Source organism: Oncorhynchus masou, unplaced genomic scaffold (assembly GCF_036934945.1).
Source record: "Oncorhynchus masou masou isolate Uvic2021 unplaced genomic scaffold, UVic_Omas_1.1 unplaced_scaffold_1600, whole genome shotgun sequence".
Classification (NCBI taxonomy): Eukaryota; Metazoa; Chordata; class Actinopteri; order Salmoniformes; family Salmonidae; genus Oncorhynchus; species Oncorhynchus masou.
This window is the reverse complement of record NW_027016733.1, coordinates 1-26457: the sequence shown is the minus strand read 5'-3', so window position 1 is coordinate 26457 and position 26457 is coordinate 1. Positions and strand designations below refer to the sequence as shown.

The following is a 26457-nucleotide window of genomic DNA, read 5'->3' as shown; positions in this document are numbered from 1 at the left end:
ATTAGCTCTGACAAATTGAAAACTTTAGTCATTGGCGACTCCATTACCCGCAGTATTAGACTTAAAACGAATCATCCAGCAATCATACACTGTTTACCGGGGGGCAGGGCGACCGACGTTAAGGCTAATCTGAAGATGGTGCTGGCTAAAGCTAAAACTGCCGAGTGTAGAGAGTATAGATATATTGTTATCCACGTCGGCACCAACGATGTTAGGATGAAACAGTCAGAGATCACCAAGCGCAACATAGCTTCTGCGTGTAAATCAGCTAGAAAGATGAGTAATTGAGTAATTGTCTCTGGCCCCCTCCCAGTTAGGGGGAGTGATGAGCTCTACAGCAGAGTCTCACAACTCAATCGCTGGTATAAAACTGTTTTCTGCCCCTCCCAAAATATAGAATTTGTAGATAATTGGCCCTCTTTCTGGGACTCACCCACAAACAGGACCAAGCCTGACCTGCTGAGGAGTGACAGACTCCATCCTAGCTGGAGGGGTGCTCTCATCTTATCTACCAACAGAGACAGGGCTCTAACTCCTCTAGCTCCACAATGAAATAGGGTGCAGCCCAGGCAGCAGACTGTTAGCCAGCCTGCCAGCATAGTGGACTCTGCCACTAGCACAGTCAGTGTAGTCAGCTCAGCTATCCCTATTGAGACCGTGTCTGTGCCTCGACCAAGGTTGGGCAAAACTAAACATGGCGGTGTTCGCCTTAGCAATCTCACTAGGATAAAGACCACCTCCATTCCTGTCATTATTGAAAGAGATCATGATACCTCACATCTCAAAATAGGGCTACTTAATGTTAGATCCCTTACTTCAAAGGCAATTATAGTCAATGAACTAATCACTGATCATAATCTTGATGTGATTGGCCTGACTGAAACATGGCTTAAGCCTGATGAATTTACTGTGTTAAATGAGGCCTCACCTCCTGGCTACACTAGTGACCATATCCCCCGTGCATCCCGCAAAGGCAGAGGTGTTGCTAACATTTACGATAGCAAATTTCAATTTACCCCCCAAAAAATGATGTTTTCGTCTTTTGAGCTTCTAGTCATGAAATCTATGCAGCCTACTCAATCACTTTTTATAGCTTCTGTTTACAGGCCTCCTGGGCCATATACAGTGTTCCTCACTGAGTTCCCTGAATTCCTATCGGACCTTGTAGTCATAGCAGATAATATTCTAATCTTTGGTGACTTTAATATTCACATGGAAAAGTCCACAGACCCACTCCAAAAGGCTTTCGGAGCCATCAACGACTCAGTGGGTTTTCCAACATGTCTCTGGACCCACTCACTGTCACAGTCATACGCTGGACCTAGTTTTGTCCCATGGAATAAATGTTGTGGATCTTAATGTTTTTTCTCATAATCCTTGACTATCGGAAAACCATTGTATTACATTTGCAATTGCAACAAATAATCTGCTCAGACCCCAAGCAAGGAACATCAAAACTCGTGCTATAAATTCACAGACAACACAAAGATTCCTTGATGTCCTTCCAGATTCCCTCTGTCAACCCAAGGACGCCAGAGGACAAAAATCAGTTAACCACCTAACTGAGGAACTCAATTTAACCTTGTGCAATACCCTAGATGCAGTTGCACCCCTAAAAACTAAAAACATTTCTCATAAGAAACTAGCTCCCTGGTACACAGAAAATACCCGAGCTCTGAAGCAAGCTTCCAGAAAATTGGAACGGAAATGGAGCCACACCAAACTGGAAGTCTTCCGACTAGCTTGGAAAGACAGTACCGTGCAGTACCGAAGAGCCCTTACTGCTGCTCGATCATCCTATTATTCTAACTTAATTGAGGAAAATAAGAACAATCCGAAATTCCTTTTTGATACTGTCGCAAAGCTAACTAAAAAGCAGCATTCCCCAAGAGAGGATGACTTTCACTTTAGCAGTGATAAATTCATGAACTTCTTTGAGGAAAAGATTATGATTATTAGAAAGCAAATTACGGACTCCTCTTTAAATCTGCGTATTCCTTCAAAGCTCAGTTGTCCTGAGTCTGCACAACTCTGCCAGCACCTAGGATCAAGAGAGACGCTCAAGTGTTTTAGTACTATATCTCTTGACACAATGATGAAAATAATCATGGCCTCTTAACCTTCAAGCTGCATACTGGACCTTATTCCAACTAAACTACTGAAAGAGCTGCTTCCTGTGCTTGGCCCTCCAATGTTGAACATAATAAACGGCTCTCTATCCACCGGATGTGTACCAAACTCACTAAAAGTGGCAGTAATAAAGCCTCTCTTGAAAAAGCCAAACCTTGACCAAGAAAATATAAAAAACTATCGGCCTATATCGAATCTTCCATTACTCTTTACTCTTTTCTACTTTTAGAAAAGGCTGTTGCGCAGCAACTCACTGCCTTCCTGAAGACAAACAATGTATACGAAATGCTTCAGTCTGGTTTTAGACCCCATCATAGCACTGAGACGGCACTTGTGAAGGTGGTAAATTACATTTTAATGGCATCGGACCGAGGCTCTGCATCTGTCCTCGTGCTCCTAGACCTTAGTGCTGCTTTGATACCATCGATCACCACATTCTTTAGGAGAGATTGGAAACCCAAATTGGTCTACACGGACAAGTTCTGGCCTGGTTTAGATCTTATCTGTCGGAAAGATATCAGTTTGTCTCTGTGAATGGTTTGTCCTCTGTTCCTCAAGGTTCCGTTTTAGGACCACTATTGTTTTCACTATATATTTTACCTCTTGGGGATGTTATTCAAACACATAATGTTAACTTTCACTGCTATGCGGATGACACACAGCTGTACATTTCAATGAAACATGGTGAAGCGCCAAAATTGCCCTTGCTAGAAGCATGTGTTTCAGACATAAGGAAGTGGATGGCTGCAAACTTTCTACTTTTAAACTCGGACAAATCAGAGATGCTTGTTCTAGGTCCCAAGAAACAAAGATCTTCTGTTGAATCTGACAATTAATCTTAATGGTTGTACAGTCGTCTCAAATAAAACTGTGAAGGACCTCGGCGTTACTCTGGACCCTGATCTCTCTTTTGAAGAACATATCAAGACCATTTCAAGGACAGCTTTTTTCCATCTACGTAACATTGCAAAAATCAGGAACTTTCTGTCCAAAAGTGATGCAGAAAAATGTATCCATGCTTTTGTCACTTCTAGGTTAGACTACTGCAATGCTCTACTTTCCGGCTACCCGGATAAAGCACTAAATAAACTTCAGTTAGTGCTAAATACGGCTGCTAGAATCCTGACTAGAACAAAAAAAAATTATCATATTACTCCAGTGCTAGCCTCTCTACACTGGCTTCCTGTCAAAGCAAGGGCTGATTTCAAGGTTTTACTGCTAACCTACAAACCATTACATGGGCTTGCTCCTACCTATCTCTCTGATTTGGTCCTGCCGTACATACCTACACATACGCTACGGTCACAAGATGCAGGCCTCCTAATTGTCCCTAGAATTTCTAAGCAAACAACTGGAGGCAGGGCTTTCTCCTATAGAGCTCCATTTTTATGGAACGGTCTGCCTACCCATGTCAGAGACGCAAACTCGGTCTCAACTTTTAAGTCTTTACTGAAGACTCATCTCTTCAGTGGGTCACATGATTGAGTGTAGTCTGGCCCAGGAGTGGGAAGGTGAACGGAAAGGCTCTGGAGCAACGAACCGCCCTTGCTGTCTCTGCCTGGCCGGTTCCCCTCTTTCCACTGGGATTCTCTGCCTCTAACCCTATTACAGGGGCTGAGTCACTGGCTTACTGGGGCTCTCTCATGCCGTCCCTGGAAGGGGTGCGTCACCTGAGTGGGTTGATTCACTGATGTGGTCATCCTGTCTGGGTTGGCGGCCCCCCTTGGGTTGTGCCATGGCGGAGATCTTTGTGGGCTATACTCAGCCTTGTCTCAGGATGGTAAGTTGGTGGTTGAAGATATCCCTCTAGTGGTGTGGGGGCTGTGCTTTGGCAAAGTGGGTGGGGTTATATCCTTCCTGTTTGGCCCTGTCCGGGGTGTCCTCGGATGGGGCCACAGTGTCTCCTGACCCCTCCTGTCTCAGCCTCCAGTATTTATGCTGCAGTAGTTTATGTGTTATTTGTTATATCTGGAGTACTTCTCCTGTCCTATTCGGTGTCCTGTGTGAATCTAAGTGTGAGTTCTCTAAATCTCTCCTTCTCTCTCTCTTTCTCTCTCTCGGAGGACCTGAGCCCTTGGACTATGCCCCAGGACTACCTGACATGATGACTCCTTGCTGTCCCCAGTCCACCTGGCCATGCTGCTGCTCCAGTTTCAACTGTACTGCCTTATTATTATTCAACCATGCTGGTCATTTATGAACATTTGAACATCTTGGCCATGTTCTGTTATAATCTCCACCCGGCACAGCCAGAAGAGGACTGGCCACCCGACATAGCCTGGTACCTCTCTAGGTTTATTCCTAGGTCTTGGCCTTTCTAGGGAGTTTTTCCTAGCCACCGTGCTTCTACACCTGCATTGGTTGCTGTTTGGGGTTTTAGGCTGGGTTTCTGTACAGCACTTTGAGATATCAGCTGATGTATGAAGGGCTATGTAAATACATTTGATTTGATTTGAACATCCCACGGAGCACCATTGAATCCATTATTAAAAAATTGAAATAATATATATATAAATATATAAATAACTTTGATTTGAGTTTCTGTCCATAGGAAGGGAGGAGCAGAACGGAGTTGTGATCTGATTTGCCGAAGGCAGGGGAGGGCCTTAGTAGCAAACCCAATGGCAACAAACGAACACTGCAGGAAATGTGTTGATAAGACATCGGTAGCGTTTTCTTCAGATTTCCTTTATTAAAGTCCCCAACTACAATAAATACGCTTTTCAGTTTTCACAAAAAAGTCTAGTGTGGTTCCTTGATGGCCAAAGTTAATTCTCTCATGAGGTAATTTGTTTGTGAGTTATTCTAGGTTGGATGAACAAAAGGACTTGAGTTCCTGTATGTTACCACAATCACACCATGAGCAGTTAATCATGAAACATACAGTGCAAAAATTATTCACCCCCCTTTGGCAGTTTTATTTATTGTATTATGATATAATTTTATTTTATATATTTTATTTATTTCATGAAATCCTCCCAAAATCTAATTAAATTACAGGTTGTAATGCAACAAAATAGGAAAAATGTGACGACTTTCGCAAGCCGCAGTACACCTCCGCCTTACTTCTTCTTCCAAGGAGAGTTCTTTACTTCTATCTGCACAATACACTGAGAACCCAGCTGGCTGTACGGACAAAGATAGTATATCCAGAGAGAGCCATGATATCTGGAAGGAGAGCATCGCCTTGAGTTCATATACATAACCCAGATTGAAACATGCCAAGCCTGGAATCGACAATGATAATTAACTCCATTTCATTATTGTTGAAGTGAAAAAATAGCAAACAAATGCAATGGAAAAGGAGTGATAGTCAGAGTGGATTCCAGTCTACCTAACAGTATAGCAGTGCTTCCCACAGTGAAGTCATCTTTCCAGTACATATGGTATAAGGGAGACAGCCTGTAGTTCCAGTATCTATGAGATACTCACCGTCTTCTAATCTAAATGCTGTAACTGTGACAAGGCATGCAATGTGACAGAGAAGGACTGAGGCAAAATGAAGCCTAATCACTCAACTGACTGGGTTCTAATGAGAACACAACATGACATGAGACCGAGGGGAGAAATGGAAAGAATGAAATGCTCTAAATGATGTCCTGCATGGAAAACAACTCCAGGAAACCAAATGAGTTACTGTAGTAAATATTCTAAACTTAATTGTGTTTTTGTTGACATTGCCTGAAGCCTGTACTTTTCGTAATGTTGTTGGGGGGGAAGAAGAACAGGTGAATTCAAATGGAGAGAAACAACAAATCCACTATTTCTCCCAAATCTAAGAAAGATAGACTGATAAAGAGTCCTTTCAAACTGAGAGAAACGGAAACTAATTTCTCAAGTACCAATGCCTTCCATTTTCTGCATCCGTCACTCTCTGCCGTAACAATCTGAATTGGAAAAAGATTTCTGGGTTTCCAATAAATGAGATAAGGTGCTTTGGTGAGCAGCTGAACCCCGACTATTCTGTATATCCCTGTTGTAAATCTCTGAATTGGAGGAGCATCATCTTCGTGTTCCTTTCAGCAGCCATTTTTCCTATGAGCTGGAAACTATATAATGTCACCGTAGCAACTTCTATACAACTCCCTGGAAAACAGTGGCAGTTGATACTGACTGGACTATCCTGGCTAAATAAAGTGTATCAGCCTCAGTGTACTAACCTCAATACAACCACAGTATACCCTCAGTGGCCAGTTTGCCTCCAGAACAGCCTGAATTCTTCGGGGAGAGGCGCTCAATCGTCGCTCAATTGGTATCAAGGGACTAAACGTGCGCCAGTAAAACATTTCCCACATAATTACTCCACCGCCACCAGCCTGTACCGTTGAAACCAGGCAGGATGGGGCCATGGACTCATGCTGTTTACACCAAATCCTGACTAGCATGACGCAAAAGGAACCGGGATTCGTCGGACCAGGCAATGTTTTCCCACTTTTCAATTGTCCGGTGTTGGTGATGGGGGGCCCACTGGAGTCACTTCTTATTGTTTTTAACTGATAGGAGTGGAACCTGGTGTCGTCAGCTGCTAAAGCCCATCTGTGACATTCTCCTTCAACCTCTCATCAACGAGTTGTTTTCACCCACAGGACTGCAGCTGACTGGATGTTTGTTTGTCGCACCCTTCTCTGTAAACCCTCGACACTGTCGTGCGTGAAAAGCCCAGGAGGCCTGCTGTTTCTGAGACACTGTCGTGCGTGAAAAGCCCAGGAGGCCAGCTGTTTCTGAGATACTGTCGTACGTGAAAAGCCAAGGAGGCCCGCTGTTTCTGAGATACTGTCGTACATGAAAAGCCCAGGAGGCCCGCTGTTTCTGAGATACTGTCGTGCGTGAAAAGCCCAGGAAGCCAGCTGTTTCTGAGACACTGTCGTGCGTGAAAAGCCCAGGAGGCCAGCTATTTCTGAGACACTGTCGTGCGTGAAAAGCCCAGGAGGCCCGCTGTTTCTGAGACACTGTCGTGCGTGAAAAGCCCAGGAGGCCCGCTGTTTCTGAGACACTGTCGTGCGTGAAAAGCCCAGGAGGCCAGCTGTTTCTGAGACACTGTCGTGCGTGAAAAGCCCAGGAGGCCCGCTGTTTCTGAGACACTGTCGTGCGTGAAAAGCCCAGGAGGCCAGCTGTTTCTGAGACACTGTCGTGCGTGAAAAGCCCAGGAGGCCAGCTGTTTCTGAGACACTGTCCTGTGTGAAAAGCCCAGGAGGCCAGCTGTTTCTGAGACACTGTCGTGCGTGAAAAGCCCAGGAGGCCAGCTGTTTCTGAGACACTGTCGTGCGTGAAAAGCCCAGGAGGCCAGCTGTTTCTGAGACACTGTCGTGCGTGAAAAGCCCAGGAGGCCCGCTGTTTCTGAGACACTGTCGTGCGTGAAAAGCCCAGGAGGCCAGCTGTTTCTGAGACACTGTCGTGCGTGAAAAGCCCAGGAGGCCAGCTGTTTCTGAGACACTGTCGTGCGTGAAAAGCCCAGGAGGTCCGCTGTTTCTGAGACACTGTCGTGCGTGAAAAGCCCAGGAGGCCAGCTGTTTCTGAGACACTGTCGTGCTTGAAAAGCCCAGGAGGCCAGCTGTTTCTGAGACACTGTCGTGCGTGAAAGGCCCAGGAGGCCCTCTGTTTCTGAGACACTGTCGTGCGTGAAAAGCCCAGGAGGCCAGCTGTTTCTGAGACACTGTCATGCGTGAAAAGCCCAGGAGGCCAGCTGTTTCTGATACACTGGAACTGGCGAGCCTGGCATCGTGAAAAGCCCAGATCATACGTTCAAAGACGCTTAGGTCACTCGTTGTGCCCCATCTAACCTTCAATCTAACAGTAACTGAATGCCTCGATGCCTGTCTGCCTGCTTTATACAGCAAGCCACGGCCACGTGACTTCACTGTCTGGAGGAACAAACCACGTTCATGATGGGGTGGTGTACCTAAAAAAACTGGCCTCACTGAGTGTAAACCTCAATAAAACAGATTTATTTGTCCAAATCAGATTATCACCTCAATAGTCCCAGAGATGTGTATCTGATGGAACTATATGCCACCTGAACCGCGTTCACATGTAAATATGTCACAAAGGCAGGGGGCTCTAAATTAACACTTATCATTGGCAGCACTGGTGCTCCCAACTTCAAAAAGTTAGGACCACCAAATGAAATCTAGGAGCACCACCAGATACTGCCTATATTGACCCTATATGAATTCTAGCTACTTTATATGAAGCAAAATGTTGTTCTCTAGAAACTAACACGTACCAATGTAAATACATTAATTAAAAGCTAAAATGTTAATAAATACATTAACAGGAATACCGGGAAAATTTACATTCCTAAAAAAGGGACACATTTCTCAGCATGGATTTGTCTCATTTTTAACAGTATCACCTCAATGTTTAGTCACACTTGGTGTTACACTGTGAGAGGAGATGGTGTTCTGCATGGTGTTTAAAGTGGAACTGACAGCTACGTGAAATCGTATAGAAATCTGTTCATATACACCCCCAGGAAGAACGTGACGTATTTGTTTGCATTTTTTTTGACAAGCGAGCACTTAGATATGGATATTTCCACGTTTTCATATTTCTGTCGAATGTTTGGGAATGACGTGGAGTTACGTTTACTAAGGCATTTGGGACAATTCTATAAATAAATAGAAAATAAACCCTAATGCAAATGTGTCAGTGTTGTCCAGGACTCGAGACAGAATGGTGCGTCACAGCCAATCAGAGCTACAGTAGGCCTATAAGTCATTTGCCACACGGGCCTTCCATCTTTCACTTTGGCAGTAGCAACAGTGGGACCCCGTGCGGTCCCCAGGACAGAGTTTGGGAAATACTGAGAAACTCTCTCAAACTTTTCCAGCTCGTTGGCCGTCATAATTGCACTGATAAACGATGGGGAATAGTAGGCTGCTCGTCCTTCTGCAGCTTGCCTGCCAAAGCATGCTTGTCCCAACCAACATTTTGACAACTGAATGGGATCTGCCTGCCCACCCATTCGATTGACAACTAAGAGATATGTTAACTGTGGATAACAATCGAACTGCCTGCCCGCCCATTTGATTGATTGTAACGGTTTTGAGTTGAAGGAGAGGCGGACCAAAATGCAGTGTGGTTTCTATTCATGGTTCTTTAATAAAGACTCTACACATGAACAGTCTAACAAAACAAGAACCGTGAAAACCTAAACAGCCCTATCTGGTGCAAACACAGAGACAGGAACAATCACCCACAAAACTCAACACCAAACAGGCTACCGAAATATGGTTCCCAATCAGAGACAATGACTAACACCTGCCTCTGATTGAGAACCATATCAGGCCAAACATAGAAATAGACAAACTAGACATGTAACATAGAATGCCCACTCAGCTCACACCCTGACCAACTAAAACATAGAAACATACAAAGCAAACTATGGTCAGGGTGTGACATTGATACCAAATACATTTGATTGACAACTAAGAGGTATGTTAACTGTGGATAACAGTCGTTCAAGTTCAGCGTAGCTTCCTGCACATGCCAAACAAGCTGTACAAACAATACGGATACGACACAGGATGTCTTACTTAGTTGAGGTGGTTTCAGGATGTCTTACTTAGTTGAGGTGGTTTCAGGATGTCTTACTTAGTTGAGGTGGTTTCAGGATGTCTTACTTAGTTAAGGTGGTTTCAGGATGTCTTCCTACGGTCCTAAATGGCACCCTATGTCGTGCATAATTTTTGATTGAGGCTCTGGTCAAAAGTAGTGCACTATAAAGGAAAAAGGGTGCCATTTGGGAAACAACTAGAGTTTTAAACTGTGGATATGGTCTCTTTACGTTCTTCTATGGGCTTCAGTTTCAAACACCAGTGGTTTGTCTGCAGCGTTCAGATCTCCCCACCATCCATGTATACAGGTAAGAGTCTAGCTACATTTTCAGACATTATACATTTCCATTTTTTTTTCAGAAAGTCATTTTCATTGGAAGTGAAAGTGTTCTGTTAGCTAGCTAGCGAACGTTACGTATCCGATCTGTGTAGTAATATTATTTGTATCTCAGAAATACATCTGCATTTCTTGTTATAGCCTAATGTTAGCTAGCTATCTAACACTGAACCTAGTTGTTTAGCTTTAGCTACCTGCAGGTTCATACTACAGCATTTCCTGCATGGTAGCTAGCTATGACACTGCTGAACGCTGCTGAATAGGTGTAGACAAAGAAGAGGTCTCCGGTAGTTGTACTAAAACATTCAAGGGACATTTTCTCAAAAGTGGGGTTACAAGTATATAAACTTTCAGAAGCATAAAAACTGTCTCAATGTTCCTCAACTGTATGATATATCATTTTGTAGCTCTGAGTCTCTACTGTTATCCAATGTAAAAAAACACAATTTCAAATTTTGCAACATCAGACCGAATCGAGGTGGTCGATCTGTTTGTATCATATCTGCAAAATAGCCAGTTCCACTTCAAACATATACTCATCACCACACTGTAATTAAAGGAGCTATGTTCTGCATGGTATTTAAACATACAGTAACAATTAGTTTCGTCAGCCGGTGATTGTCAAGCAAATAAGTGTCTGTCTCACGGTAATTGACCGTTAATGAACATAAATACATTTAGCGTCTCCTGGCTTCCACACAGCCTACAAGCCACTGGTGCAGACCTGTGGAACATCTACATTTTATCCATGTAAATCCATGTCATTTAGCCTACATATTCACAATAAATCCATTATTTATTTAGATAGGTCTAAAGAAGCATAATATGAAGAAAATGTAGTCTATTTCAGAACAGGATAGCATACTCTGAGTTGTCCTTATGTTAGGTCCTGATCTGGCTAGGCTTTATGGCTGTGGGCTACACTAGTTCATTTAGCAGACAAGATTTGGTTAGAATTCCATGACATTATTTTATATTATGTTTATTATTTTATATTATTTTATAGAATACAATTGAACAAAGGTGAATAAAATAGAATGTATATTTTCTCCAAATGATTTGAGGGAGTGCGCACATGCGGCTATTCTGTGTTGAGCGGTTTATAGGTATTCTTATATGCTTAATTTAGAGTTATTAATGTAACTTTAGTTGTTCTACAAACCTTAGGTTATATGTTTTGATTTATAATACATTGTAAGGCAGTATGATGCGACTAATGATGATTTGAAAAAAGTAACTAGAAAGGCATGAGCTCAGCTTTGTTTTTTCTGCGCAGGCTCTACACTCTTCATCAGTCTCTCATTCACAATTTGACGGAGTCTCCAGTCTGCCCAGCACCGCCTGAGCTGTCCGTCTGCCCAGCGCCGCCTGAGATGTCCGTCTGCCCTGAGCTGTCCGTCTGCCCAGCACCGCCTGAGCTGTCCGTCTGCCCAGCGCCGCCTGAGCTGTCCGTCTGCCCAGCGCCGCTAGAGTCTCCCGTCTGGCCAGAGCCGCCAGTCAGCCAGGATCCTCCAGAGCCGCTAGTCAGCCAGGATCCTCCAGAGCCGCCATTTACCAGGGTCAGCCAGGAGCTGCCAGAGCCGCCAGTCAGCCAGGAGCTTCCAGAGTCATCAACCAGCCTGAGCTACCCCTCAGTCCTGAGCTACCCCTCAGTCCTGAGCTGCCCCTCAGTACGGAGCTGCCCCTCAGCACGGAGCTGCCCCTCAGTACGGAGCTGCCCCTCAGTACGGAGCTGCCCCTCAGCACGGAGCTGCCCCTCAGCACGGAGCTGCCCCTCAGCACGGAGCTGCCCCTCAGTACGGAGCTGCCCCTCAGCACGGAGCTGCCCCTCAGTACGGAGCTGCCGCTCAGTCCTGAGCTACCCCTCAGTCCTGAGCTACCCCTCAGTCCTGAGCTACCCCTCAGTCCTGAGCTACCCCTCAGTACGGAGCTGCCCCTCATTACGGAGCTACCCCTCAGTACGGAGCTGCCCCTCATTACGCTGCTACCCCTCAGTACGGAGCTGCCCCTCAGTTCTGAGCTACCCCTCAGTACGGAGCTGCCCCTCAGTCCTGAGCTACCCCTCAGTCCTGAGCTACCCCTCAATACGGAGCTGCCCCTCAGTACGGAGCTGCCCCTCAGTCCAGTGGGGCCCTTTGTTAGGGTTCCTAGGCCAAGGTCGGCGGTGAGGGTCGCCACTCAAAGGACGCTAAGGAGGGGGACTAAGACAATTATGGAGTGGGGTCCACGTCCAGCGCCAGAGCCGCCACCGCGGACAGATGCCCACCCAGACCCTCCCCTATAGGTTTAGGTTGTGCGGTTAGAGTCTGCACCTTGGGGGAGGGGGGGGGGTGCTGTGTCACGTTCTTACCATAGTTCTTGTGTGTTTTCCTTGTTTTAGTGTTGGTCAGGATGTGAGCTGGGTGGGCATTCTATGTTTTTTGTCTAATTTGTCTATTTCTATGTTTGGCCTGATGTGGTTCTCAATCAGAGGCAGGTGTTGGTCATTGTCCCTGATTGGGAACCATATTTAGGTAGCCTGTTTTGTTTTGGGATTTGTGGGCGATTGTTTCCTGTCTCGGTGTTCTCTGCACCAGATAGGACTGTTTTCGGTTTTGCCACATTTATTGTTTTGTATGTTGAGTTTCTCGTATTAGAAAACACTTTCCACACTGCCATTGGTCCTCCGATCCTTCTTGCCTCTCCTCTTCAGAGGAGGAGGAAAACCCTTACACTCGGGATACAGTCCGAATTTAATAACGGTGAAATGTTGAATTTGAGATGAAATTCTGTGTTGAAATACAAGCTGGTGCTAGTCTAGAGGACTCAATTTTAAATTACAATGTTTAGGGTGAACATTATACCTCTTCAAATATAACATCTTATGACATTCAGCACCGTAAGAAAGTTACACGGCTTTTTTCTTTTATCATAAGGAGTTAGGTGGTATTTCTGTACAGCAGTCAATGTTTTAATGGGTCCTTTGTGTAGCTGGTGTATAGAGTCAGGCGCAGGACAGCAGATATGAGTAATCAACGTACTTTACTCAAAAATAAACCAAAATACAAAGCAACAATGCCAGCCCACAATAACGGACCAATGTACAATGAGCAATCACTCACAAACAAACATGGGGGGAACTGATGGTTAAATAATGAACAAGTAATTTGGGGATTGAAACCAGGTGTGTAAGACAAAGACAAAACAAATGGAAAATGAGAAGTGGATCAGCGATGGCTAGAAGGCCGGTGACGTCGACCGCCGAACGCCACTCGAACAGGGAGAGGGACCGACTTCGGTGGAAGTCGTGACACAAGGCTTTGGAAGAACAGAACACAGTATTCTCACACAACTGCTGAAGAATGAAGACCTGCTGTATGTTTGATTTCCTCCCCAGCAGGTCTTCATTCTTCAGCAGTTGTGTGAGAATACTGTGTTCTGTTCTTCCAGTGTTCTGACTTCCACCGAAGTCGATCCCTCTCCTTGTTCGAGTGGCGTTCGGCAGTCGACGTCACCGGCCTTCTAGCCATCGACGATCTACTTTTCATTTTCCATTTGTTTTGTCTTTGTTTTACACAGCTGGTTTCAATCCCCCAATAACTTGTTCATCAAGCTTATTCCAGTTATCATCGTAGAACGCTTTGCAATATGCACAGAAAATAAGAGGCGAAGCAGTGTGCACGGCCAGGGAGTATAAGCAGCAGAATACAGACCCCCCATCATCGTCATCTGAACACTTTAGTTAACACCCATCCAGGCCCAACCAGCAGGGAGAACCTTTAGTTTACACCCATCCAGGCCCAACCAGCAGGGAGAACCTTTAGTTTACACCAATCCAGGCCCAATCAGCAGGGATAACCTTTAGTTTACACCCATGCAGGCCCAACCAGCAGGGGAGAAACGTTTAGTTTACACCCATCCAGGCCCAACCAGCAGGGAGAAAATTTTAGTTTACACCCATCCAGGCCCAATCAGCAGGGAGAACCTTTAGTTTCCACCCATCCAGGCCCAATCAGCAGTGAGAACCTTTAGTTTCCACCCATCCAGGCCCAATCAGCAGGGAGAACCTTTAGTTTCCACCCATCCAGGCCCAATCAGCAGGGAGAACCTTTAGTTTCCACCAATCCAGGCCCAATCAGCAGGGAGAACCTTTAGTTTCCACCCATCCAGGCCCAATCAGCAGGGAGAACCTTTAGTTTCCACCCATCCAGGCCCAATCAGAAGGGAGAACCTTTAGTTTCCACCCATCCAGGCCCAATCAGAAGGGAGAACCTTTAGTTTCCACCAATCCAGGCCCAATCAGAAGGGAGAACCTTTTAGTTTACACCAATCCAGGCCCAACCAGCAGGGAGAACATTTAGTTTACACCCATCCAGGCCCAATCAGCAGGGAGAACATTTAGTTTACACCAATCCAGGCCCAACCAGCAGGGAGAACATTTAGTTTACACCCATTCAGGCCCAATCAGCAGAGTGAACGCCTGACAGAGAGCAGAAACACCCAAATGACAGACGGCGAGAGAGATAGAGAGAGAAAGATAATGTGCTCTGTGATACTAGAACTTGGCATGGTGTGCAGGGCAGAAGCAAGCCATCCTTGCTAGGAGAGAGTGGGAAGAGAGATATATAGAGAGAGTGATACACAGTAAGAGATAGTAGAAGAAAGAAGGAGAACTGTGAAGAGCCTGAGATAGAGACCAGAGAGATAGACCACGGAGAAAGAGAGCTGTTGGATATAGACCAGAGAGATAGAGCAGAGAGAAAGAAACCAGAGAGATAGAGACAAGAGCAAAAGAGACCAGAGAGATGTTGGATTTTTTTTTTTTTACCTTTTATTTTACTGGGCAAGTCAGTTAAGAACAAATTCTTATTTTCAATGATGGCCTAGGAACAGTGGGTTGACTGCCTGTTCAGGGGCAGGACGACAGCTTTTGTACCTTGTCAGCTCGGGGATTTGAACTTGCAACCTTTAGGTTACTAGTCCAATGCTCTAACCACTAGGCTACACTGCCGCCCCAATATATATATATATAGACCAGAGAGAAAGAGTCCAGAGAGATAGAGCAGAGAGAGAGAGAGAGGAAGAGACCAGAGCGAAAGAGACCAGAGATAGACCAGAGAGATAGAGAGAGGCCAGAGACCAGAGAGAAAGAGAGCTGTTGGATATAGACCAGAGAGAAAGAGAACAGAGAGAGAGAGAGACCAGAGACAGACCAGAGAAAGACCAGAGAGAAATAGACCAGAGAGAGACCAGAGAGAGGAAGAGAACTGTGAGCTATGGAGAGCCAGCGAGAAAGATACCAGGGAGAGACCAGAGACATACCAGAGAGACCAGAGACATACCAGAGAGACCAGAGACATACCAGAGACATACCAGAGAGACCAGAGACATACCAGAGAGACCAGAGAGACCAGAGACATACCAGAGAGACCAGAGACATACCAGAAAGACCAGAAACATACCAGAGACAGACCAGAGACATACCAGAGAGACCAGAGACATACCAGAGAGACAAGAGACATACCAGAGAGACCAGAGACATCCCAGAGACATACCAAAGAGACCAGAGACATACCAGAGAAACCAGAGACATACCTGAGAGACCAGAGACATACCAGAGAGACCAGAGACATACCAGAGAGACCAGAGAGACCGGAGACATACCAGAGAGACCAGAGACATACCAGAGAGACCAGAGAGACCAGCGACATACCAGAGAGACCAGAGACATACCAGAGAGACCAGAGAGACCATAGACATACCAGAGAGACCAGAGACATACCAGAGAGACCAGAGAGACCGGAGACATACCAGAGAGACCAGAGACATACCAGAGAGACCAGAGAGACCGGAGACATACCAGAGAGACCAGAGACATACCAGAGAGACCAGAGAGACCAGCGACATACCAGAGAGACCATAGACATACCAGAGAGACCAGAGACATAACAGAGAGACCAGAGACATACCAGAGAGACCAGAGAGAGACCAGTGAGAGAGACCTGAGATGAGCAGCCAGACAGTAAAGAAACTCAGTCGTGTACCTGGGATACTCTGTCTCCTGGAGGTCAGGGAATTGTCTGTCCCTTGTGAGTCCTTGTTCCCTTTAGAGTAAGGACCATCATCTGGAAGGAAGGGGGAGAAAACAGGGCTATTATAGGCCTGCGTCTCAGATAGCACCCTATTCCCTATGTAGTGCACTACTGTTGACCATGGCCCAACATAACCAATTCCAAATGTAGTGCACTACTTTTGACTGGAGTCCATCCTAATCCTGTGTAGTGCACTACTTTTTTAGCCCATCCTTGACTGCACTATTATGTAGTGCACTACATGAGGAATATCGTGCTTTTTGAGACACGGCTATTGAGAAGCAGGCTATCTACTGGCCCATTAGACTACATGGTGGTGACATGAGATAGACGGCCAGATGTCGAATCGTAGAGCACTATAGGTGCTGCTATTTCAACATCCTTGGGGTGAGAAATTGGGTTTATGGTATTATGATATTGAAGTAATGTATGATGTTGCCAGTACGGTGGTTGTTTCACATATTGGAAGTCTCCAGGATACCCAAATGCAAATTCTCTTCAGATTAAACCTCTGACACTACTCTCTTCAGATTAAACCTCTGACACTACTCTCTTCAGATTAAACCTCTGACACTACTCTCTTCAGATTAAACCTCTGACACTACTCTCTTCAGATTAAACCTCTGACACTACTCTCTTCAGATTAAACCTCTGACACTACTCTCTTCAGATTAAACCTCTGACACTACTCTCTTCAGATTAAACCTCTGACACTACTCTCTTCAGATTAAACCTCTGACACTACTCTCTTCAGATTAAACCTCTGACACTACTCTCTTCAGATTAAACCTCTGACACTACTCTCTTCAGATTAAACCTCTGACACTACTCTCTTCAGATTAAACCTCTGACACTACTCTCTTCAGATTAAACCTCTGACACTACTCTCTTCAGATTAAACCTCTGACACTACTCTCTTCAGATTAAACCTCTGACACTACTCTCTTCAGATTAAACCTCTGACACTACTCTCTTCAGATTAAACCTCTGACACTACTCTCTTCAGATTAAACCTCTGACACTACTCTCTTCAGATTAAACCTCTGACACTACTCTCTTCAGATTAAACCTCTGACACTACTCTCTTCAGATTAAACCTCTGACACTACTCTCTTCAGATTAAACCTCTGACACTACTCTCTTCAGATTAAACCTCTGACACTACTCTCTTCAATGGCCTGTTCCTGTGTTCTGACACTACGAAGTCCTACATGAGGGCACATTACCGTGAGCGTCTCTTCGAGAAAGAGGATTCATTTTTTATTAAATGCCTTCAGTCTTAATCTTCTCTAAACTTGATCCATAAACTAATACCGTGCTGCTGTGGGGCCTGTCATCAATAATTGTCGCTGGAGTTCTGTTCCTTATGCCTACTCTATTAGATAAAACACTTCAGCTATCTATTCCCCGACACCCACAGGAACACACACACACACACACATACACACACACACACACACACACACACACACACACACACACACACACACACACACACACACACACACACACACACACACACACACACACACACACACACACACACACACACACACACACCGCATCCCAACAGCCTTGTCGACACACCAGAAATTGGACAACACAATGATCTGTCTTTGTCACAGTCTGGGGAAGAGTGTTCTCTCTCTGCTCCCAGCTTTAGATTCAGCATTGTTATATTGTTAATCTATAGCCTTCAGAGAAAAGGAGAGTGACAAAGGGACAAAGTCAGTGTTTATCAGGCGCTAGCTAGTGCAGTCGAGTAGGGCTGGCGGCTTTTGTTCTTCCTCGCGTGTTTCCTTTCACACAGAAAGACGACTCTAATCACTTCAATTGTGCTACCGTCACCTGTTTGAGCAGTGTGTGCGCGTGTGTGTGTTCCTGTGGGGTGTGTGTGTGCGTGAGTGTGTGTTTTGCTGCAGAGGAGGCTGGTGGGAGGAGCTATAGGAGGACAGGCTCATTGTTATTGGGCTGGAATGGAATACATGGAAAGGTGTGAACCGTGGTTTCCAACCCGAACCACCTCCTCTGCTGGCCTTCGCAGATTCTGCCTTTTAAGCTCCTGAATTTAGTGGACGGTAACCTTATCCATTGTGCCAAGTTATCATACCATTTCTACTGATCTGCGTGCCAGTTATGATTTCTATATACACATTTTAGTGGAACGGTTTCATTTTCATTTATAATAAAGTATTCGTATGAATGTCATGTGGTTCATCAAAATTAGATTTAAATTCAAATTATACAAATCCAAAAGCAACTTATATTGGCAATATGTAAAAAAAAATAGCCTCCATAAAAGACAACCAATAAAAACCTTGCAGCCGGAAGGTAGAAAATATCCCGACAAAAATAAATATCCTATAAATCACACTGGCTATGCATGGCCTGTCTGCAAGGAACTTGAAACATTTGATCAACTATTAACTTGGGTCTGGCCTGAAGCTTGCACGACCAAACTTGCAACATTGGATAAAATATTCTGGAACCTCAAGAGTTTCCGGCTCCAGTGAGCTTCGGACAGACAGACGCAGCTGTAGGATATTTGCGCAAGTAATCAGGTAAGTCTATATGTTTCCACCAGATCAGAAAATGTATTCTTTTTCTCCTTTCATGCTGAGTGGTTATCGAAAGGAGAAAGCTGGAAAGATTGTTTTAAATAGGCCACATTGAGGAACCATTTTCAGTCTCAATGGCTGTAAAAACAAACTTTGTTCGCTTGCTTTTTTGAAGCGAGAGAAAAAATGCCTTTGAGAAACTCCACTGTGATGGGGAGATAAGACAATCAGAAATACTATCAGATCCCCAAAAGGGCACATTTATAGGCCTACATTCGCGCGCAGGCCAGGTAGCCTATAGGCTTATTTATATATGTAATCAGGTGCATGTCCTTACTCAAGATTGACAGGAGCGCACTAAACAAAAGACAATGAACTAATTGACAACTCGTAAAATGGAGTGAGATAAATCAAAACCTTTGCCTCACAACAACGTGTTCTGTCCAACAATGGATTAGTCCACTCAGACAGGGCTACACAATGGATTAGTCCACTCAGACAGGCCTCCGCAATGGATTAGTCCACTCAGACAGGCCTCCGCAATGGATTAGTCCACTCAGACAGGCCTCCGCAATGGATTAGTCCACTCAGACAGGCCTACACAATGGATTAGTCCACTCAGACAGGCCTACACAATGGATTAGTCCACTCAGACAGGCCTCCGCAATGGATTAGTCCACTCAGACAGGCCTCCGCAATGGATTAGTCCACTCAGACAGGCCTACACAATGGATTAGTCCACTCAGACAGGCCTACACAATGGATTAGTCCACTCAGACAGGCCTCCGCAATGGATTAGTCCACTCAGACAGGCCTCCGCAATGGATTAGTCCACTCAGACAGACCTACACAATGGATTAGTCCACTCAGACAGGCCTACACAATGGATTAGTCCACTCAGACAGGCCTCCGCAATGGATTAGTCCACCAGACAGGCCTCCGCAATGGACCCACTCAGACAGGCCTACACAATGGATTAGTCCACTCAGACAGGCCTACACAATGGATTAGTCCACTCAGACAGGCATGAATCAGACAAGTGTCTCGTGTGCCATAATTTTTAAAAATATATATTTGTCACAGCTCGACTAAAACTAAATCTTGGTCGACCAACAGCCTATCGAACAGCCTAAATGCGGACAGCCCTAGACCAGAGTAATCGGTGTAACCTCAGACTCAGAAGGGCATCAGAGTCTGTGTTGACAGATCCACCCATCTCCAGTATATTGACTCGCTACACACTACTCTGTCCCTGCATCTGTATGCCCTCTCTGTTGCTGCTGACCCATCTACATCACAGGACGCCGCAGAGGGGAGAACGGCACATAACAACGACCGGAACGGAACAAATGGAATGGCAACAAACACATGGAAACCATGTGTCTGAAGTATTTGATCCGATTCCACTCCAGTCATTAACACGAGCCCGTCCTCCTCCCCAATTAAGGTGCCACCACCCTCCTGTGATCTATATGAATAATGGGAATAAAGTATTGTAATTGTAAATCACCAGCTGAGATTTATTGAGTTTTACCTCAGAACACAAGAGACAACTGGAAGAGTTAGTCAACAAAAAACGCTCCTCTCCTCTTCTCTTCCCTCCTCTCCTGTCCTGTCCTCTCCAAAAGCTCCCCTCCTCATGGCCCCTTCTCCTCGTGGACCCCTTCCTCCCTTCCTCTACTCTCTCCTCCTTCCCTTCCCTTCCCTTTCCTTCAAATTTTATTTGTCACATACACATGGTTAGCAGATGTTAATGCGAGTGTAGCGAAATGCTTGTGCTTCTAGTTCCGACAATGCAGTAATAACCAACAAGTGATCTAGCTAACAATTCCAAAACTACTGTCTTATACACACAAGTGTAAGGGGATAAAGAATATGTACATAAAGAGATATGAATGAGTGATGGTACAGAGCAGCATAGGCAGATACAGTAGATGGTATCGAGTACAGTATATACATATGAGATGAGTATGTAAACAAAGTGGTATAGTTAAAGTGGCTAGTGATACATGTATTACATAAAGATGTAGTAGATGATATAGAGTACAGTATATACGTATACATATGAGATGAATAATGTAGGGTATGTAAACATCATATTAGGTAGCATTGTTTAAAGTGGCTAGTGATATATTTTACATAATTTCCCATCAATTCCCATTATTAAAGTGGCTGGAGGTGAGTCAGTGTGTTGGCAGCAGCCACTCAATGTTAGTGGTGGCTGTTTAACAGTCTGATGGCCTTGAGATAGAAGCTGTTTTTCAGTCTCTCGGACCCAGCTTTGATGCACCTGTACTGACCTCGCCTTCTGGATGATAGCGGGGTGAACAGGCAGTGGCTCGGGTGGTTGTTGTCCTTGATGATCTTTATGGCCTTCCTGTGACATCGGGTGGTGTAGGTGTCCTGGAGGGCAGGTAGTTTGGCCCCGGTGATGCGTTGTGCAGACCTCACTACCCTCTGGAGAGCCTTACGGTTGTGGGCGGAGCAGTTGCCGTACGGGTGTTACAGCCCGACAGGATGCTCTCGATTGTGCATCTGTAGAAGTTTGTGAGTGCTTTTGGTGACAAGACGAATTTCTTCAGCCTCCTGAGGTTGAAGAGGCACTGCTGCGCCTTCTTCACAATGCTGTCTTTGTGGGTGGACCAATTCAGTTTGTCTGTGATGTGTATGCCGAGGAACTTAAAACTTACTACCCTCTCCACTACTGTTCCATCGATGTGGATAGGGGGGTGTTCCCTCTGCTGTTTCCTGAAGTCCACAATCATCTCCTTAGTTTTGTTGACGTTGAGTGTGAGGTTATTTTCCTGACACCACACTCCGAGGGCCCTCACCTCCTCCCTGTAGGCCGTCTCGTCGTTGTTGGTTATCAAGCATACCACTGTTGTGTCGTCTGCAATCTTGATGATTGAGTTGGAGGCGTGCGTGGCCACGCAGTCGTGGGTGAACAGGGAGTACAGGAGAGGGCTCAGAACGCACCCTTGTGGGGCCCCAGTGTTGAGGATCAGCGGGTGGAGATGTTGTAGCCTAACCTCACCACCTGGGGGCGGCCCGTCAGGAAGTCCAGTACCCAGTTGCACAGGGCGGGACACGGGGTCGAGACACAGGGTCTCGAGCTTGATGACGAGCTTGGAGGGCACTATGGTGTTGAATGCCGAGCTGTAGTCGATGAACATCATTCTCACATAGGTATTCCTCTTGTCCAGATGGGTTAGGGCAGTGTGCAGTGTGGTTGAGATTGCTTCGTCTGTGGACCTATTTGGGCGGTAAGCAAATTGGAGTGGGTCTAGGGTGTCAGGTAGGGTGGAGGTGATATGGTCCTTGACTAGTCTCTCAAAGCACTTCATGATGACGGAAGTGAGTGCTACGGGGCGGTAGTCGTTTAGCTCAATTACCTTAGCTTTCTTGGGAACAGGAACAATGGTGGCCCTCTTGAAGCATGTGGGAACAACAGACTGGGATAGGGATTGATTGAATATGTCCGTAAACACACCAGCCAGCTGGTCTGCGCATGCTCTGAGGGCGCGGCTGGGGATGCCGTCTGGGCCTGCAACCTTGCGAGGGTTAACACGTTTAAATGTTTTCCTCACGTCGGCTGCAGTGAAGGAGAGTCCGCATGTTTTGGTTGCGGGCCGTGTCAGTGGTACTGTATTGTCCTCAAAGCGGGCAAAAAAGTTATTTAGTCTGCCTGGGAGCAAGACATCCTGGTCCGTGACGGGGCTGGTTTTCTTTTTGTAATCCGTGATTGAATGTAGACCCTGTCACATACCTCTTGTGTCTGAGCCGTTGAATTGAGATTATACTTTGTCTCTATACTGACGCTTAGCTTGTTTGATTGCCTTGCGGAGAAAATAGCTACACTGTTTATATTCGCTCATGTTTCCGGTCACCTTGCCCTGATTTAAAGCAGTGGTTCGCGCTTTCAGTTTCACGCGAATGCTGTTCCTGTATGTTTCTGTGATCACACCACGTCTCCTTAGCCATAAGGCATACGCCCCCGCCCCTCTTCTTACCAGAAAGATGTTTGTTTCTGTCGGCGCGATGCGAGGAGAAACCAGCTGGCTGCACCGACTCCGATAGCGTCTCTCCAGTGAGCCATGTTTCCATGAAGCAAAGAACGTTACAGTCTCTGATGTCCCTCTGGAATGCAACCCTTGCTTGGATTTCATCAACCTTGTTGTCAAGAGACTGGACATTGGCGAGAAGAATGCTAGGGAGTGGTGCACGATGTGCCCGTCTCTGGAGTCTGACCAGAAGACCGCTTCGTTTCCCCCTTTTACAAAGTCGTTTTTTTGGGTCGCCGGCTGGGATCCATTCCGTTGTCCTGGGTGAAAGGCAGAACACAGGATCCGCTTCGCGAAAGTCATATTCTTGGTCATACTGATGGTGAGTTGACGCTGCTCTTATATTCAGTAGTTCTTCTCGACTGTAATGAAACCTAAGATGACCTGGGGTACCAATGTAAGAAATAACACGTAAAAAAACAAAAAACTGCATAGTTTCATAGGAACGTGAAGCGAGGCGGCCATCTCTGTCAGCGCCGGAGGTACCTCTCCTCTCCTCTCCTCTCCTCTCCTCTCCTCTCCTCTCCTCTCCTCTCCTCTCCTCTCCTCTCCTCTCCTCTCCTCTCCTCTCCTGCCCTCTCTCCTTCTCTCCTCTCCTCTCCTCTCTCCTCTCCCCTTCTCTCCTCTCCTCTCTTCTCCTCTCCTCTCATCTTCTCTTCCCTCCTCTCCTGTCCTCTCTCCTCTCCCCTTCTCTCCTCTCCTGTCCTCTCTCTTCTTACTCCTGACCTCACCCCTCCCCATCCCATCTTCTCTCCCCTCCCCTCCCCTCCTCTCCTCTCCTCTCCTCTCCTCTCTTCCCGTCTCCTCTCCTTCTTCTCCCCTCTCTTATCTTCCCTCCTCTCCGGTCCTCTCCAAAAGCTCCTCTCCTCATGTCTCCCCTCTCCTCATGTCCCCCTTCCTCCCTTCCTCTACTCTCTCCTCCTTCCCTTCCTTTATCTTTCCTCCTCTCCTCTCCTCTCCTCTCCTCTCCAAGCCCCTCAGCCGTATTAGCCTCTGCATGCTGTGATAAAGCCCTCGACTTTACACAGCTATAATCCAGATGCCAGAGGGCTTTAAAATCTTCCTAGTCACCTATCAAAGGAGAGGATTTAGCCGCGACGCTAGGCTAGCTACCTAACTTTGGAAGCTCAGTCGTGTTTTTTTCTTTTTTTATTCTCGTCTTAACGTCATCGTTCCCCAAAAATCAGCTCAGCCTTAAAAGCATCAAAGTGCGTTACACATGGCAGGAGATGGGCGCTGACACCTCACCGTGGAATAGTCAAACTATCGTCACGGACTGTTCCCGAACCATTTGAGAATAAAGGTAAAATGTTGGCTTGGTTTTTATGGGGAAATTACAATTGCTTGAAGTACCTTTGCAGTTACTTTCCCAACTAAACGTTGACAAAAACGAATTTGGACAAAGTATACAGGGGCAAAGTAGCAAAGTAACAATCCACACAGAATGTTCCCCTCCAATCTGAGTATGAACAGCTGGGAGAAAAGGCAGGTTGGCTCGTGTTCGCATACAACTCCACACTGCTCTACCAAGCAAAAAGACAGTAACTGCTCATAGTGTGGAAATGAGGAAAAATTGATTCTATTTACCTTGGTTTCACAGTAACTTTTTATGCAGTTACTGCTAACATGACCCCCTATTTTCTCCCAAAACACAATACAATAGAGGTAGTATACTTGTCCACAGGATTAAGGATGTATTTAATGTAAGCAAAAAATAATGACATTAACTCATTTTAGATCAAATGAGCAGGTGCTGCCTTGTTTGTTCGGTACTGCAGTATGCACAAGGACCACTTCTAACACTCTCCGTTGTTACAGAAACACCTTTACTTGAAGAACAGTGCAGTGTGTGTGTGTGTGCGTGTGATTCTGGAGTCACATTCAGATATCAATTAGCAGTCATCACAAACACAGGGAGACAGACAATGAGTTGGCAAGGTGCACCGCTGCAGATCTACCTCTACCGCTACCTCTACCTCTACCTCAACCCACAGAGACTGGCCTGATGATACATTGCAGCTCTACCTCTACCTCTACCTCGACCCACAGAGACTGGCCTGATGATACATTGCAGCTCTACCTCTACCTCTACCTCGACCCACAGAGACTGGCCTGATGATACATTGCAGCTCTACCTCTACCTCTACCTCTACCTCTACCTTGACCCACAGAGACTGGCCTGATGATACATTGCAGCTCTACCTCTACCTCTACCTCTACCTCGACCCACAGAGACTGGCCTGATGATACATTGCAGCTCTACCTCTACCCACAGAGACTAAATACACCTACAAACATGGCAAACCACACAGGTACAGGCAAACACACTACCACACATAACAGTACAATAACAACTTCACCATACATAACAACACTACCATACATAACAACACAACCATACATAACAACACTACCATACATAACAACACTACCATACATAACACTACCATACATAACAACACTACCATACATAACAACACTACCATACATAACACTACCATACATAACAACACTACCATACATAACACTACCATACATAACAACACTACCATACATAACAACACTACCATACATAACAACACTACCATACATAACACTACCATACATAACAACACTACCATACATAACAACACTACCATACATAACAACACTACCATACATAACAACACTACCATACATAACAACACTACCATACATAACAACACTACCATACATAACAACACTACCATACATAACACTACCATACATAACAACACTACCATAAACACTACCATAACAACACTACCATACATAACACTACCATACATAACAACACTACCATACATAACAGTACCATACATAACACTACCATACATAACAACACTAACATACATAACACTACCATACATAACAGCACTACCATACATAACACTACCATACATAACAACTACCATACATAACACTACCATACATAACACTACCATACATAACAACACAACCATACATAACACTACCATACATAACAGCACTACCATACATACATAACATAACAACACCATACATAACACCACTACATAACAACACTACCATACATAACAACACTGCAACATACAAACACTACCATACATAACACTACCATACATAACAACACTACCATACATAACATACATAACAACACTACCATATACATAACACTACCATACATAACACTACCATACATAACAACACTACCATACATAACAACACTACCATACATAACAACACTACCATACATAACAACACTACCATACATAACACTACCATACATAACAACACTACCATACATAACACTACCATACATAACATACACAACACTACCATACATAACAACACTACCATACATAACAACACTACCATACATAACAACACTACCATACATAACACTACCATACATAACAACACTACCATACATAACAACACTACCAACACTACATAACAACACTACCATACATAACAACACTACCATACATAACAACACTACCATACATAACAACCACTACCATACATAACAACACTACCATACATAACAACACTACCATACATAACAACACTACCATACATAACAACACTACCATACATAACAACACTACCATACATAACAACACTACCATACATAACAACACTACCATACATAACAACACTACCATACATAACAACACTACCATACATAACAACACTACCATACATAACAACACTACCATACATAACAACACTACCATACATAAC

General features: G+C 45.1%; 1 pseudogene; it reads right to left on the bottom strand.

The window, feature by feature from the left end:
* The window catches only part of LOC135539103 (glutamate receptor-interacting protein 2-like), a 128043-nt pseudogene extending 106215 nt beyond the window's left edge, over positions 1-21828 (bottom strand).
* Positions 21829-26457: the final 4629 nt, after the last annotated feature.